The sequence below is a fragment of the Macaca fascicularis genome, chromosome 8 (assembly GCF_037993035.2).
Source record: "Macaca fascicularis isolate 582-1 chromosome 8, T2T-MFA8v1.1".
Lineage (NCBI taxonomy): Eukaryota > Metazoa > Chordata > Mammalia > Primates > Cercopithecidae > Macaca > Macaca fascicularis.
Window position 1 is genome coordinate 57,881,243 of NC_088382.1, and position 13,434 is coordinate 57,894,676.

Sequence of the window (13,434 nt, forward strand, 5' to 3'; positions counted from 1 at the left end):
AGGAAATGCCTCCATCCACCCAGAGAAAGTGCCTATAAGAGTGAGAAGGAATCTTGTGTTTTTGACAGGAGGCATGTGGGTGAAGTCTATTTGCCAGTGTTCCCCTGGGAGCGTTCCTCTTAGCTAGTGTGCAGGAACAGATGGGGAATGGAGGACTCCTTGAGAGGAGGTTACAGAGCATATACAACAATTTGAAGTTATGTTTTTTAGTGAGGTGAACAGGTGAGGGGAGAAGAAATACGGGTGCAGGAGGAGATACAGGGGACATGCACCAATATGGAAGGATTGGTGGAGGGATGTCAGGATTTGGTCAGTTTGTTCCTGGGGACAGGACTAGCTTCTGGTCCTTAACTATCCAGTCGCCCTGGAGGAAGACTCCTTATTGTAGTAATAAGGTCTTTTCAGTAGGGTGGTATTGAGGTTGGATTGCAGGGGTAATGAGGAGGAGGAAGGCAGGAGTGGAAGAAAGGAAGGCTTCTTTTGCTGCCTCATCAGCCTTTCTGTTCCCTCTTGAGATTTTATATGTTCCCGTTTGATGTTCCTGACAGTGTATAATTCCTGCCTCAGTTGGGAGATGTGTGGCCTGAAGGAGTTGGTAAGTAAGGGGGCTGTCAGTGATAGGGGTCCCTTTGGCAGTAAGGAATCCCCTCTCTTGCCAGATGGTGGCATGGGAATGAAGAATGTGATATGCATATTTGCAGTCTGTGTAAATGTTGACTCGTTTGCCTTTGGAAACGGTTAGGGCTTTGGTGAGAGCTATGAGTTCAGCTTTTTGAGAGGAGGTTCCTGGAGATAGGGGCTTAGCTTCAGTTGCTCAGTCAAGGGAAACAACTGCATACCCAGCAGTTTTGGGGGAGCCAGTGGGCCAGGAAGAGGAGCCATCTATAAATAGCTGGTCATCAGGATTGGTGAGAGGCTTGGAGGAAATGTTTGGAAAGTATGGTTGCAGGTGATCTAGGATGTCAGTGCAAGAATGAGTAGCAGGGGAAGAAGATACAGGGAGTAAGGATGCTGGGTGAGGAAAGCACTTTTGGCAAGACTAAATTCGGGATTTTTGATAAAGAGTATCCGGGGAACTAGCTCCCAATATTTCAACATAGGTTCTTTCTATTTTTCTAAGTGTCGGCCGGTCTGAGAAATAAAGAGAAAGAGTACAAAGAGAGAAATTTTACAGCTGGGGTCTGGGGATGTCATCACATATTGGTAGGACAGTGATGGCGACCCCAAGCCACAAAACCAGCGAGTTTTTATTAGGGATTTTAAAAGGGGAGGGGGTGTAGGAACAGGGAGTAGGTCACAAAGATCACATGCTTCAAAGGGCAATAAAGGTCACAAGGCAAGGCAAAATTAGAATTACTGATGAGGGCCTATGTCCCACTGTGCACTCATTGTCTTCATAAACATCTTAACAGGAAACAGCGTTTGAGAGCAGACAACCAGTCTAACTAGAATTTACCAAAATGGAATTTCCCAATCCTAGTAAGCCTGAGGGTACTACAGGAGACCAGGGCGTATTTCAGTCCTCATCTCAACTGCATAAGACAGACACTCCCAGAGCAGCCATCTATAGACTTACCCCCAGGAATGCATTCCTTCCCCAGGGTCTCAATTATTAATATTTCTTGCTGGGAAAATAATTCAGCAATATTTCTCTTACTCACACGTCTGTCTAGAGGCTCTCTGCAAGAAGAAAAATATGGCTGTGTTCTGCCTGACCCCACAGGCAGTCAGACCTTATGGTTATCTTTCCTTGTTCCATGAAAATTACTGTTATTCTGTTCTTTTTCAGGGTGCACTGATTTCATATTGTTCAAACACACATATTTTACAATCAATTTGTACAACAGTGGTCTTGAGGTGACGTACATTCTCAGCTTATGAAGATAACAGGAATAAGAGAATAAAGTAAAAACAGGCATAAGAAATTATAAGAGTATTGACTGGGGAAGTGATAAATGTCCATGAAAATTTCACAGTTTATGTTCGGAGATTGCAGTAAAGACAGGCATAAGAAATTATAAAAGTATTAATTTTGGGAACTGATACCTGTCCATGAAATCTTCACAATTTATGTTCTTCTGCCTTGGCTCCAGCCCGTCCCTCCATTCGGGGTCCCTGACTTCCCGTAACAAAAGAGGGCATGGAGTAATTGAATCCGGGAAGGAGGAAGGGAGCCTAATGCTCGGGAGGAGAGGAGATCCTGTAGATTATGAGGACTGTAGATGGCGGTATGTTGACTAAATGCTAGTTTCCTGCTTTCTAGAGCTAAAACGGCTGCTGCTGTAGCGCTCTAAGACAGGTTGGCCATCCTCTAACTGTGTTGTCTAATTGTTTAGAGAGGTAGGCTACAGGGGCAAAGGAAGGAGGGTCTCCTTTCTGTTGCCCTAAGACACCAAGGGCTATTCCTCAGCTTTCAGCAGTATAGAGAGTGAAAGGTTGGGAGATGTCAGGTAAGGACAGAGCTGGTGCAGTGACAAGAGCGGTTTGAAGTTTGCAGAAGCTGGGGAGTATGTTATGCGAGGTATTTAGGGGCTTACTGAGAGGGCCTTTGGCTGCTTCATAGAGGGGGTGAGCTAGGAGGGCAAAGTTGGGAATCCATATTCTAAAAAAGCCTGCCAGTTCTAGGAAGGAAAAGACTTTCCTTTTGGTGGAGGGCGGGGACAGATTATCTATTAGTGCCGCTGGGCGGGGTCATAGCCTGGTCCCCAGGGGAAAGTTGAACTCTTAGGTGAGTTACTATGGGGCTGGAAAGTTGAGCTCTGGAGGGGGAAACTCTATACCCTTTGGTGGCGAGAAAGTTTAAGAGAGAGACTGTGTGGGTTTGAGAGTCTTCTAGAGACGGGCTGCAAAGGGAAAGATCGTCCACCTATTGAAGAAGATGGCTGAGGGAAAGGTTTAAGGAGGTGAGATCTCAAGCTAAAACTTGTCCGAAGAAATGAGGGCTATCTCTGAAGACTTGAGGGAGGACAGTCCAGGTGAGTTGTTGTGATTGGAGGGTGTCAGGGTCGGTCCAGGTGAAAGCAAAGAGGTTTTGGGAGTCAGGGTGCAGGTTAATAGTTAAAAAGGCATCTTTTAGGTCAATAGCAGTGTAGTGGGTGGTGTTGGAGGGAATGAGAGGGAGAAGTGTATAGGGGGTAGGGACTGTGGGATGAATAGGAAGGATGGCCTGATTGATGGCTTGGAGGTCTTGGACGAGTCGGTATGAGCCATCTGATATTTTAACCGAGAGGATGGGGGTGTTATATGGAGAATGTGTTGGCCTAAGAAGACCACATGAGCAGAGCTTGTGACGGGCTGCGAGCCTTTTTGGTGGGTTAGGGAGATGGGGTATTGGGGCACATTGAGAAATTTAGAGGGGTCTTTTAACTGGATTTTGATGGGGTCATGGTGAGCAGATAGGGAAGGGGTGGTGGTGTCCCACATTACTGGGTTTACAAGAGACGTGGGAAGTGGGTACTGGGGAGAGGGCTCAGGGGCCAGACTAGTGAGGAAGAGTAGGAGAGACTCTGGTTGAGGAAGGGAGAAAAAGGTGATAGAAGCTTTGAATCTGGCTAAAATGTCTTGGCCTAGGATGGGGTGGGGGGCGCGTGTAGGGCAACGAGGCATGATAAGGAAAGAGTATGAGAAAACAGTATCAAAGAGAGAGCAAGTAAGGGATCTGGTGGTGCGTGGACTGAAGTGAGATGAGTCTGTCAAGCCCACAACTGAGACCTGGGAGGGATGAGTGGGTCCTGAAAATTTAGGCAAAGCCCAGTAGGTGGCCCTGCTATGGATTAAAAAAGAGATCGGCTTACCTGCTACCAGTAGAGTTACCCTGGGCTCCATGCAGTGATGGCAATGGGGGCCGGAGGCTCTGGGCATCGTCAGTCTTCAGTGGTTAGGCTGAGGACCTGTGGGAGTGCAAGTGATTCTTCATTTTTTGTCTTGTTGAAGGGGTGGTGGCTCTGAGGAGCAGGCTTGTCTGTCCATTTGCTGAGAGGACAGTGGGACTTCCAGTGGCCTGTCTGCTGGCAGACTGGGCAAGGGCTCTTTGGCACTTGAGGGCTAGGACATGCCCGCACCCAGTGGCCTTCTTTGCCACACTTAAAACAAGGCCCAGGAGGGTTGCTGCTTTGTGCCCTTGGGTAATATGACTGGGTTGACGGATAACTGCTGCTGGAAGTTTTTATTTAGCATGATCTCTTTGGGCTTTATCTAATTTATTTTGCTCATCCCTGCTATTAAAGACTTTGAAAGCCAGGTTAAGGAGGTCTTGTTGTGGGGTTTGAGGGCCATCCTCAGCCTTTTTAAATATGCGCCGGATGTCAGGAGCAGATTGGGAAATAAAATGGATGTTAAGAACAATAGAAAAGGCCGGGCGCGGTGGCTCAAGCCTGTAATCCCAGCACTTTGGGAGGCCGAGACGGGCGGATCACGAGGTCAGGAGATCGAGACCATCCTGGCTAACACGGTGAAACCCCGTCTCTACTAAAAAATACAAAAAACTAGCCGGGTGAGGTGGCGGGCGCCTGTAGTCCCAGCTAATGTAGTCCCAGCTACTCGGGAGGTTGAGGCAGGAGAATGGCGTAAACCCGGGAGGCGGAGCTTGCAGTGAGCTGAGATCCGGCCACTGCACTCCAGCCTGGGCGACAGAGCGAGACTCCGTCTCAAAAAAAAAAAAAAAAAAAAAAGAACAATAGTTCCTTCCTGGGAGGTAGGATTGACATGGGTATATTTTTGGAGAGCCTCTGTAAGGCGAGAAAGGAATTGGGCAGGGTTTTCATCGGCCTTTGGGAGGTTTCTTTGAGTTTTTCGGAATGTACAGCCTTTATGGGCAGTTTTGTTAAGGCCTGCAATGAGGCAAGTAATCGTATGATTACCGGAGGCCGGGCTGGGGTCTGTGGGTTAGTATTCCTGGGTAGGCTCTTCGGTGGGGAGGGGGGGACTGCAGCGGCCCCTACTGGCCTAGTAAGATTTGCCAATGGAAGTCATCCGCATGGGCCTGGGCTGCAAGTCACACTCTTTCCTTCTTTTCCGGAAGGAGGGTAGAAGACAGAATAATATAGGGATCATGCCAAGTAAGTCAATAAGACTGAGTGAGATATTTAAATTCTTTGATATAAGTGTCAGGATCGGAGGACAAGGACTCCAGACGTTCCTCAATTTGGGAGAGATCGAAGAGGGAAAAGGGGACGTGGAAACGGACAATCCCTTCGGCCCCTGCCACTTCCCGGAGAGAAAGCAAGGGAGCGGGCTGCTGGGCATGTTGGGCTCGAGAATGAGCAAGGGGTGGAGACGGGGACAACTCAGAGTCCGGGGAGGACTCAGAGGCGGTATGGTTGGAGAGAGGGAGGTAGAGCCAGAATGGAGGCATACGGTGGGGGGTCATGCTGTTCTGGTGGAGGATTAGGATGTTGTGGAGGAGGGGAAAAATCAGCGGGATCAAAGGAGGAGGAGTCATCCGCTGGGGCTATTGGGGTGAGGGGAGCAGGAGGTGAGTGGACTTCGGAGCGTGCGAGGAGAATTTGAAAAGTAGAGCAAGACTGGCAGACGGGAGGACGACTACGGAGAGTAGAGAAAGCCTGAACATAAGGAATCTCAGACCACTTCCCATTGCTGTGGCAAAAGTTGTCTAAGTCTTTGAGCACGTTGGAATTGAAAGTGCCATTTTCGGACCATTGGGAGTCATGGTCTAATTTGTATTGAGGCCACGCTGTATTACAGTAAAAGATAAGCCTTTTAGGGCGGATTTCTGAACGAAGGCCAAGAGTATTGAGATTGCATAGGAGGCACCCAAGGAGGGTAGTTTTAGGAGGAGCAGATTGAGAGGCTCCCATAATGAATGGAAGTAGGGGGGCCTGTAGAGGAAGAAGAGACTGCCGGTGACAAGGACGTGGAAGAGGGCGTCCCCTTTCCCACGTAACTTGTCCGGAATAGAGAAGGTAACCGCCGTGTCAAGCGTCCCTGAAACAGAGGAACCAGAGGCCTGGAGGCCAGGGGAAGCCCTTGACCCAGCGCTGGGTCTTTCAGAAACGGAGAGACAAGGGTTTTGGGGAACGGCAACAGTCTCTTTTTACTCACCCTGGCGGAGGCTTTGATGGTGGATGAAGTCGCCAGCAATGGGAGAGTCTAGGAGATTCTCTGGGTCTTCAGCAGGTTCAGGGAAGGGGGAGAGACTGGCCCGGAGAGGCGTGATGGGGAGGGGGGGGGGGGCGCAGCCAGCCAGAATCTATCCCCTTCGTAGGTTTCGGCACCAGAATGTAAGGTCAGTCATGAGAAAGGAAAAATAGACCCAGTTAGGTGAGCAAGTTTTTATTAATCTGCTGTCTGCCCCCTTAACAGTCAAGGGAAGCAGCACCAAGCTTACACAATGAGGGGTTTATACTGGGGAGAGGAGCTTGAGAGAGTTATTTGGTATGGCTGCATCCTGGGATTGTTTGCTGGTTAATTTTGCCACATATCACCTTGTGACGTTTATTACAGGAGGGTGTAGGTATAGTTTCTTTATGCTTCCCACAACCTTCCCCTGTGTGGTCTGGATGGTTTGTAATTGGGGTTTGCTTATTGCAGCAAGGTCTGATAAGTGAAGTCGGCTGGCTTCACCGTGGCCTTTGATAAGGACTTAGAAAGGTAAAGAGACTTGGAGAAGGGTGGACGGCACAGAGAAGAGTTCCAGAGCATTAGGGGGAGGGGTGGGCAGCACCAAGGAGCTTTTTTGGGGCAGTTTGTCCCTAACAATATCCAAGGACTGAGAACTGAGGAGAGCAAAGATCACCTGGTGGCTATCAAGCGGACCATCCAGAGGCAACACTCCTTATCTGAGGAATTCATGAGTAATTAGACTTCTTTTTTTTTTTTTTTTTTTTTTTTTGAGAGGGAGTCTTGCTCTGTTTTCAGGCTGGAGTGCAGTGGCACAATATTGGCTCACTGCAACCTCTGCCTCCTGGGTTCGAGTGATTCTCCTGCCTCAGCCTCTTGAGTAGCTGGGATTACAGGCATGTTCCACCATGCCCAGCTAATTTTTTATTTTTATTTTTAGTAGAGACGGGGTTTCACTGTATTAGCCAGGATGGTCTTGATCTCCTGACCTCGTGATCCGCCTGCCTTGGCCTCCCAAAGTGCTGTGATTACAGGCATGAGCCACCGCACCCCGCCCAGACTTCCCTATTATCTAAAGCCAGATTCTGGTACCAAGCTTCTTTACAAAAAACGTATAAGTAACTATGTAGCAGGACGAGCTGCAGACAAAACTCCTCAGACACCAACCGGGTTAAAGAAGGAAGGAGCTTAATTCTGTCGGGAGCGTCGGCAGACTCACATCTCAAAAACCAAGCTCCCCAAGTGAGCAATTCCTGTCCCTTTTAAGGGCTTACAATTCTAAGGGGGTCCACATGAGAGGGTTGTGATTGATTGAGCAAGCAGGGGGGCTTGCATGCACCAGTAATCAGAATGGAACAGAACAGGACAGGGATTTTCACAATGCTTTTCCATACAACGTTTGGAATCTATAGATAACATAACCAGTTAGGTAAGGGGTTGATCTTTAACTACCAGGCCCAGGGCATGGTGCCGGGCTGTCTGCCTGTGGATTTCATTTCTGCCTTTTAGTTTTTACGTCTTCTTTCTTTGGAGGCAGAAATTGGGCATAAGACAATATGAGGGGTGGTCTCCTCCCTTAAGTAGAATTTCTATACATCTCTGGAATGTATGCATGTTGAAACTCATTGTGCAACCCTTGCTGACATCATGGCACCAAAATGTCTACAGACGTAATCATTTATCATGACATGTGTGGGTAAGATGGTCCAAATTATCCTTAGGCTCCCACTTTAAGGTCCATAAATACTCCTGAGTAAAATCCACCATGTGGCTCAGTCCTCTCTTGCTGAAGCGCCCTGTTGCAGTCTGCTGCAATGTGTTATCTAATATAACTTTCCTTTTCAAACTTATCCTGTTATTGGTAAATTCTTTTACCACCTGCAAGCCAACTAGTCTCTGCTGCTGGGGCTCTGATAAGGCCACTAAGAACTAGTCCTCAAAAGCCGGGTGCAGTGGCTCACGCCTGTAATCCCAGCACTTTGGGAGGCTGACGTGGGTGGATCATGAGGTCAGGAGATTGAGACCATCCTGGCTAACATGGTGAAACCCCGTCTCTACTAAAAATAAAAAAAAAATAGCTGGGTATGGTGGCGGGCACCTGTAGTCCCAGCTACTTGGGAGGCTGAGGCAGGAGAATGGCGTGAACCCGGGAGGCAGAGCTTGCAGTGAGTGTAGATCAGGCCACTGCACTCTAGCCTGGGCAACAGACGGAGACTTTGCCTAAAAAAGAAAAAAGAAAAGAAAGAAAGAACTAGTCCTCAATACTATTAATTCATGTAGAAGAGAAAGACTCAGAATAAATGGCCAGTGAAGTAGCAGAAGGACCAGGTGTTTCTCTGTATTTTGATACACTGATGACTTAGGGCCTTGTGAACCCTTGAAGGATGGCCCCTCTCACTGTTAGCTAATTCCCAGAGACAGTAAATAGCACTTTGGGGATTGTGCCTTTCAAATACAAACCAACAGAGTGTGCTCCCTCACCACCTTCTTCACTGAGCTCTCACACTCCGGCCACTGTTTTCCCACCTTAATCATTCAAGGACAAAGTAACCTGACAATTAGGGACAGCCCTTATGCCTCAGAGCCTGTTTAGCATTTGCTTAACAGCCAATGCTAAGCCTGCTTATCATCCCTTTCCTGTTCCTTCCCATAGAAAATACAGTTAAGGCTGTTACCCACATTTCCCTCTTGCTCCTGCCTCCTGACGAAACTACTACCTTTAAAACACTAGGACATGCCTGTAATCCTAGCACTTCGGGAGGCAGGCAAATCACTTGAGCCCAATATCTTGAGATGAGCCTGGACAACATGGTGAAACCCCGTCTCTACAAAAATTACAACAAATTAGCCAGGTGTTGTGGCATATGTCTGTAGTCCCAGCTACTCAGGAGGCTGAAGTGAAGGATCACTTGAGCCTGGGAGGTTAGGGCTGCAGTGAGCTGTGATAGTGCCACTGCACTCCAGGCTAGGCAACAGAGTAAGACCCTGTCTCAAAAACAAAACAAAACAACAAAACACTAGGAAAGTGTGGTAGTTTTTTTTTTTTGAGATGGAGTCTCGCTCTGTCGCCCAGGCTGGAGTGCAGTGGCCGGATCTCAGCTCACTGCAAGCTCCGCCTCCCGGGTTTACGCCATTCTCCTGCCTCAGCCTCCCGAGTAGCTGGGACTACAAAAAGTGTGGTAGTTTTGAAGTCAAGTGAAAAATTGGTCCTCCAGAAGAAACAACCCACAGAATGGGAGAAGATATTTGCAAACCATACATCAGAAAAGAGCTTAATATCAAAAATATATAAGGAACTCAAACAACTCAAAAGCAAGAAAGCAAATAACCTGATTTAAAATTGAGCAACAGGCTGGGCACAGTGGCTCATGCCTGTAATCCCTTTGGGAGGTCAAGGTGGGTGGATCACTTGAGGTCAGGAGTTTGAGACCAGCCTGACCAACATAGTGAAAACCTCTCTCTACTAAAAATACAAAATGAGCCGGACGTGGTGGCGCATGCCTGTAATCCCAGCTGCTTGGAAGGCTGAGGCTGGAGAATCCCTTGAACTCAGGAAGTGGTTGCAGTGAGCCGAGACTGCGCCATTGCATGCTAGCCTGGGCAACAAGAGCGAAACTCCGACTCAGGAAAAGAAAAAAAAGGGCAACAGATCCAAAAAGACATTTCGCAAAAAGAAGCAGAGGCTCATGATCTAATCATTAACTAAAGGTCGTACCTCTTAACATTGTTGTATTGGGGATTAAGTTTCCAACACTTGATCTTTGGGGGACACATTCAAACCACTGCAAACATTATTCACAATAGCCTCAAGATAAGGAATTGACTTGTGTCCATCAGTGGATGACTAGATAAAGATAATGTGGCATATATGTACACAGTAGAATACTACTCAGCCTTAAAAAGAAAGAAATACTGTCATTTGTGACAATGTGGGTGAACCTGGAGGACCTTATGATAAGTGAAATAAGCCAGGCACAGAAAGATAAACATTACATTATCTCACTTACTTGTGGAATACAAAAAAAGTTCAACTCAAAAGTAAGGAATGGAGGCCAGGCATGGTGGCTCACACCTGTAATCCCAGTACTTTGGGAAGCTGAGGTGGGCAGACTGCTTGAGCTCAGGAATTAAGAAACCAGCCTGGGCAATATAGTGAAACTCAGAGGAGAGGAGAAGGGAGGGGAGCGGAGGGGAAGGGAAAGGAAAAAGGAAAGGAAAGGAAAGGAAAAACAGTGGTTACCAGGGTATGCAGGGGTGGGGGGATTGGGGAGATGTTGGTCAAAGGATTAAAAATTTCAGTTAGACAGGAGGAATAAATTCAGGAGATCTATAGTTAATAACAACATACTGTATTCTTGCAAATGGCTGAGAGTAGATTTTAAATGTTCTTACTAGAATATGATTTGTATGGTAACACATATGTTAATTAGCTTGATTTTGTCATTCTGTAATGTATACATATTTCAAAATATCATGTTGTTTAAAAAAAGAGAGAATTGGCCAGGTGCGGTGGCTCACGCCTATAATCCCAGCACTTTGGGAGGCCGAGGAAGGCGAATCATGAGGTCAAGAGATCGAGACCATCCTGGCCAACATGGTGAAACCCCGTCTCTGATAAAAATATAAAAATTAGCTGGGCATGGTGATGCACGCCTGTCGTCCCAGCTACTTGGGAGGCTGAGGCAGGAGAATCGCTTGAACTTGGGAGGCGGAGGTTGCAGTGAGCTGAGATCGCGCCACTGCACTCCAACCTGGGCGACAGAGCAAGACTCTGTCTAAAAAAAAAAAAAAAAGAAAAAAGAAAAAAGAAAAAAAGGGAGAGAGAGAATTTAGTTCTCAGATAACAGAATGGTTGATTGCTCTAGAAGCTGCTGCTGGCAGGTCAAGTGGGATGAGCACTGGGAATTAACCATCAGATTCCATAATTGGATGGCACAGTAAACAGGGAAAACATAATGAAAGTGAAGAGTAAGCTTTAGACCAAACACTTTAAGTGGTTGAACTTTGTCCCCAGCAGGAGAAAGAAGCTCAGCTCCAAATTGAAATTACAGGGGAGATAGCATGAAAATGTCAAGAAAGCAACAATGTTCCCAGGGCGCATAATGAGTTTTTTTGGGCGTGCATGTGTGTGAGTGTGCTTTGATCACAGGTACTGAGTTTCCTGTTAGTGGGAGAGTCTATGAATGTCTTGGCTATTGAGGGCCCGCAACTCTGAGGGTCAAAAAGTCAAGTGGATTAAAATGGATCTGATTTTCATGTTACAGAGATAACAGTTTTTTTGCTGTACTAACTTCTTAGTACAGACTAAAAGAGCAGATCAGTTTAACGAAAAGACAAGAAAAAGGAATCAGGAAAGGATTCAGAGAAGTGAGATTTCAACTGGGCCTTAAGGAAGGACAGGATATTGAAAGGTGGAGGAGAAATGCGGTATCTCAGGTGGAGAAACAACCAGGGCAGTGGCAATAGTGCACCTGAGAGGCGGCTTGGCTGAGTGTGGGCATGCACTGGAGAGAGATGGGAAATCATTCAGGAGATGTCAGTGGAGGCTGGGTTCTGGTAGGTTGTGAAAATCAGGCCGTGGTGTTTGGGCTTGGCATCCTTGGCCAGGTTGGTAAATGGACCATTTTCTGCTGTAACTCCCTATGGTAGTTACATCAATATGGGATGACAAGACTTTTTTTTCTGCTGGTCTTAGAAATGGCTCTTCAGATAATCATTATTGGCAATCAATATGAAACTTACTACCAATCTGGTGGTACACAAAAGGAAGCAAATGCAGGTTTTCTTAATCAGTAAGGACATAATAAATGTGGTGTTTAAGAAGTATTGATATTCAGGATAGGTCAGCTAGAGACTTGCTAAGTATGTAATGCTGAGGTCACTAGAACTCAGCAGACAAACGGGGAAAGTTTAATAATTTGATGATAATATTAGAGTTTTTCTCTGCACTGGTAAGAAATTTCAGTTAGATTGTTATGTCAGGTTCCTTTGTGAGAAAAACAGTCTCATTTTGGCTTGTCAAGTTAGAGTGGCTTGACAGTAGATAAGAATATGATTCTTCTTTATTTTCTCTTTCTTTTTTTTTTTTTTTGAGAGAGTCACCTCTTGTCATCCAGGCTAGAGTGCAGTGGCAAGATCTCAGCTTGCTGCAACCTCCACCTCTTGGGTTCAAGCAATTCTCTGCCTCAGCCTCCCAAGTAGCTGGGATTACAGGTGGCCGCCACCACACCGGGCTAATTTTTGTATTTTTAGTAGAGACAGGGTTTCACCATTTTGGCCAGGCTGGTCTTGAACTCCTGACCTCGTGATCTACCTGCCTTGGCCTCCCAAAGTGCTGGGACTACAGGAGTGAGCCACCACACCTGGCCCCCCGCTTTTTTTTTTTTTTAAGACAGTGTCTCATTCTGTTGCCCAGGCTGTATTACAGTGGTGCCATCATAGCTCACTGAAGCCTTAACCTCCTAGCTCAAGTGATCCTCCCATCTCATCCTCCCGAGTTGCTGCGGCTACAGGCACAAACCAGAATGCCAGGTTTTTTTTTTTATTTTTTTTATTTTTTTTTTTAATTTAAGTTCTGGGCAACAGGGGCAGAATGTGCAGGTTTGTTACATAGCTATACACGTGCCATGGTGGTTTGCTACACCCATCAACCTGTCATCTACATTAGCTATTTCTCCTCATGCTATCCCTCTCCTAGCCCCCAACCCCTGACAGGCCCCGGTGTGTGATGTTCCCCTCCCTGTGTCCATGTGTTCTCATTGTTCAACTCCCACTTATGAGTGAGAACATGAGGTGTTTGGTTTTCTGTTCTTGTGATAGTTTGCTGAGAATGATGGTTTCCAGGATTATCCATGTCCCTGCAAAGGACGTGAACTCATCCTTATTTATGGCTGCATAGTATTCTATGGTGTATATTTGCCACATTTTCTTTATGCAATCTATCATTGATGGGCATTTGGGTTGGTTCCAAGTCTTTGCTATTGTAAATAGTGCCACAATAAATATACATGTGCATGTGTCTTTATAGTAGAATAATTTACAATGCTTTGGGTATATAGCCAGTAATGGGATTGCTGGGTCAAATAGTATTTGTTTTTTTTTTTGAGATGGAGTCTCGCTCTGTTGTGCAGGCTGGAGTGCAGCAGAGTGATCTTGGCTAACTGCAAGCTCCGCTTCCTGCGTTCACACCATTCTCCTGCCTCAGCCTCCCGAGTAGCTGGGACTACTGGTGCCCGCCACCACGCCCGGCTAATTTTTTGTATTTTTTAGTAGAAGCAGGGTTTCACTGTGTTAGCCAGGATGGTCTCGATCTCCTGACCTCGTGATCCACCCATCTTGGCCTCCCAGAGTGCTAGG